Source organism: Myotis brandtii, unplaced genomic scaffold, assembly GCF_000412655.1.
Source record: "Myotis brandtii unplaced genomic scaffold, ASM41265v1 scaffold260, whole genome shotgun sequence".
In the NCBI taxonomy this organism is placed as follows: Eukaryota; Metazoa; Chordata; class Mammalia; order Chiroptera; family Vespertilionidae; genus Myotis; species Myotis brandtii.
The window spans coordinates 392,735-397,138 of NW_005359881.1; the positions used below are offsets into that span (position 1 = coordinate 392,735).

Below are 4,404 nucleotides of genomic sequence, written 5' to 3' on the forward strand. Positions count from 1 at the left end.
AGGCGTTCACCACCCTATTGTTTGTGTCCATGGGTTATGCATATATGCATACAAGTTTTTTGGTTGATCTCTTCCCACACACCCATGCCTCCCCTCTGAGATTCCTGGAGAGCATTATGCTAAGCGAAATAAGCCAATCAGGGAACGACAAGTATCACATGATCTCACTCATTTGTGAAATCTAATGAACAAAATAAACCGATGAACGAAATAGACCCAGAGACCTAGAAGCACAGAACAGACTGGAATGCAACTCTTTATAATCAGAATTACATGGACAGATGGGCCGAGCAAGCCACTAAGAACAGGTTGAAGCAAGAATTTTTTAAAAAAAAATATTTTTATTGATTTCAGAGAGGAAGGAAGAGGAAGAGAGAGATAGAAGCATTAATGATGAGAGAGAATCATTGATCAACTGCCTCCTGCACACCCCCAGCTGGGGATCGAGCCCCGTAACCCGGGCATGTGCCCTTGACCCGAATCGAACCCGGGACCCTTCAGTCCGCAGACCAACACTCTTTCCACTGAGCCAAACCGGCTAGGGCTAAAACAAGAATTTTAACCAATAGGAAACATGCTCTGAAATTTGTCATCTTGTGTGTGTTTGTGGCTTAGTCCTTTCGGGATACTATAACAAAATACCATAGACTGAATGGTTTGTAAACAAGAGAAGTTTATTTCTCACAGTTCTGGAGGCTAGAAGTCCAAGGTGAAGGTGCCTGCCCATTCAGTGTCTGGTGAGGGACTGCTTCCTGGCTTATACTAGTAAATGACTGTTTTGTCACAGCGCCCTCTAATGGAGGAAGGGAGAAGGAATTTATAAGGGCACTAATCCCATTCATGAGGGCTCCACTCTCATGGCCCAGTTGCCTCCCAAAGACCATTCCACCTACTACCATGTCCTTGGGCGTTACAACTTAACACATGAACTTTTTTGGGGGACACAAACATTCAATCTATAGCAGCTTTTCACATGTGAACCAAGCATCCGCCAGACCTTACGTTCTTAGTTTCTCCAAGTTAGGAACTGAGAACTTACTAATATTCCCTTAAGAACATATTGGATTTTTCCCAATTCAGTAGTTGAAGACAAGGGCAGGGGTTGAGCTAAGGGCAGGATGATAGCCACATGGCATACTGTTAGAATGGTAGGAACTACTCTTGGGTTTCCTCAGCTCTTTCTCAGTTTATCCAGCCCAACGTGTGAAAACCAAAACACACACACACACACACACACACGCGCGCGCGCGCGTGCCTTGGGAAAGACACATGCTCCTGGCACTGGGCTTCAGCCACTGGTGCCTTTTGTGGGCCTGTCACCCCACCTCTCTCCTGGTGGCCTTGCTCTTAGTGACTCACACTGAACTGGCAGGAGGCTTTCTGAAGTGCACTCTCAAAAACTTTTTTTGGGTGGTTTTGGAATTTTCTAGTTAGTGTTTGGGAAGTGGATGAGAGCTGTCATTTTAAATCATTGGATGCTCTCCCTACCTTAGAAGAGTATATGCTTATTGTAGGATGAAGGGAAACAGCATTCTCAGCTGAGTCACATAAGGAGAGGGAGCAGGAGAGACGCGGGCACTGCTGCCACCAGCATTACTCAGATGCCGGCGGGTCTTATGACATGTTATTTCGTGTTGACCACGGGCTGCTGGAAAGAGGCTGGGACATGGTGATTACACAGGCAGCGGATGCTCTGTGCTCCGGCTCCCCAGCTTGCATTTGGTAAGATAAGACCGCTTTTGCAATTGCAGGCAAAGACAAATGCCAGAGGTCGCGATAATTCCATGTTCTCCAGTTCAGCTATTAAACCGATGAATAGACTGACTCAAGTCCTGAAACATTTAACTCTGAAAGCTCAGACGCAGGCTGAGTGGCCGGCGGGTGTCCTCCCAAGGCACCACTGTTTACTGACAATGGCCCAGGCACCCCAGAAGCCCCTCCAAACAAAAGCGACAACAGTAAACAACCAAACCCCCGTATTGGTAGGGACTCGTTCAGAGAGCGGCTCTGTGACTCTTACAAAGTGTTCCAAAGCTAGGAACCTAATTACACATTTCCTGAACACAGCCCCCTTCCTGTTCTCTCCAGGTCAGGAAGGAGGTTTATTTTTGAGTCACTATTGGAGTTTTTCTTCAGGTGTTAAGATGGAAATACGATATTTATATCTCCTGTGTGTGTGTCAAAATAACATAAAAGATTCGTGAAACAATAGTGGCCATACTACTTGGGATATTTGTTGTTGTTTTTTTTGGTCTGTTGTTTTCTGTTTTATAGTTTTTAAGATATTTGCTAGGATGGTTTGGGGACTATTAATGGTTTGAAAAACATTTCATTCTACTCTTTGCTCTACAAGGTCACAAAGTTAGCTGTCCTCACTTTGTTATCCCAGTGTCTCGAACCATGTGCAGTAAATGTTTTTAATGACAGAATGAACATTCACTGCAACAGTAATCCAAGGGCAAACTTAGGGATAGGCATGAACAAGACCAGAAGGAAAAGGGAAACGAGAGGGATAGAAAGTTTGGTAGAGATCCTGGAGACAGCTGAGGCAGGAGATCTTGCCTCCACCCAGGAAAGGTAGTGCACCTGGGTGTGACATTTTGGTGACATTGGGTTCTCAATCCATGTGATTGACACTCTTTCCACTGTGGTCAGCTTTAAGTTACAGTAATAACTATCGTGTGATCATTTTTGATCTCCCTCGTTCCAGTTATCATTGCATTAGGAAAACACCCCAAAAACCTTAGTAGGGAACAAAGAAAAGCTATTATCAGTGGAGATGATTAGCTATGCTCCCTGCTCCTGTGGTCGGGATGTGGACATTGCAAAGCAAGAATGATTGCTGGTCTCTGTTGATGATGTGCGGAGTCTCACCGGGGTAGACACAAATGTAGCTGGGGGCGGGGATCATTGGAAGCTCCTTCCCTCCAATGCCTGGCTGCTGGGCTGGAGGGCCCGAAAGGCTGAGCTCAGCCGGGCCTGTGCACTGCAGTGTCTGCCTGTGGCCTTTCCCTGTGTCTTGGGCTTCCTCACAGTATGGCGGCAGGATTCCGAGGAGCTCCCGAAGAAGGCACGTGCTCAGACAGTGCTCCCAGGGAACACGCAGAAGGGCTCTCGGTGGCCTGGCCTGCGACGGTCAGTAGGACCTTCCTTGGTGCTCCAGCTGGAAGCAGTCATCAGTCTGCCCAGATTCAAAGGGAAGGGACATGGGCCCCTCCTCTCTATGGGTGGAGTGACAAGAACTTGGGGGATTTTTAATGAAACCAGCACATGCACCAGCTTTTACCTTTCTGTCTCAGGGAAAAGCTGTCGCTAAGTGTACTGTTTTCCAGAAGGTATCTAAAGATGAGATTGTTTCTTTTACTTTTGCTAGACTTCAACTTTGTAAGCTAAGAGGAAGAAGAAAAGATTGATAAAGCAGAATAGAAGCAAGTTTACATCCTTACAGCCTAGAGCAGCACTGAGGCCATTTTCCGTGTTCCTAAAGGAAGCAGGGGGAGGAAGGATCGATTGCTTCTCCTTCTTCAGGGTGAGGAGCGGGAAAAACACCTGTGAATTGAGGCAATGTGTATAGGCATTTAGAGAGAATGTATGAGGCCCTCTGATATTCATACCCCTTCTTTTGAGTCCAACTTTGGGGGAAATTGGTTCATTTCCTTTACCACCTCTGGAGATTGAAGTTCAAAAAGAAACGTGTGTGTTTTGTTACCATCAACTGCACTTGTAAGCCTGTAAGCACTGTTCATGTTCTCCAAGCGGCCTTTGTGCTTGTGCTGCGACTACAAAGACCTGGTGGGATAATGCCGTCCTCTCCAGGCTGCGGGACTGGCGGGGCCAGGTGACCTTGGCGAGCAAGCACACTTTTCATTCACTTCCTTCTTACAGGGAACATACAAAGAAACAGAAAAACATAAAAAATATAATTCTAAAAGTGATCCACTGAGATTTTATTTAAGACTTTCCATTTCATTAAGAGACTAGAGGCCCGGTGCACAAAAATTTGTGCACTCGGGGGGGAGGGAGAGGGGGTCCCTCAGCTTGGCCTGTGCCCTCTCGCAGTCTGGGACCCCTCGGGAGATAATGACCTGCTAGCTTAGACACGCTTCTGGGTGGCAGAGGGCAGGCCCAATCCCTAGGTGCAGCCCCTGGTCGGGCTCAGAGCAGGGCTGATTGGGGAGTTAGGGCGCCACCCCCCTTCATGCACAGAGCAGGGCGGATCGGGAGGTTGCGATGCCACCCTCAGTCACGCTCAGGGTAGGGCCGATTGGGGGGTTGGGGCACCGCCCCCTGTCACACACAGAGCAGGGCAGATCAGGGGGTTGGGGCGCCGCACCCTGTCACACACAGAGCTGCAGGGCAGTCAGGAGATTGGGGAGCTCCCCCCTATCAGGCACAGAGCAGGGC

General features: G+C 48.0%; 1 protein-coding gene across 4 annotated transcripts in view; it reads left to right on the forward strand.

Annotated features, from left to right (window-relative positions):
* ELMO1 (engulfment and cell motility 1) overlaps positions 1 to 4,404 on the forward strand; it is a 402,414-nt gene that overhangs the window by 108,400 nt on the left and 289,610 nt on the right. The gene's annotated exons all lie outside the window — the stretch shown is intronic.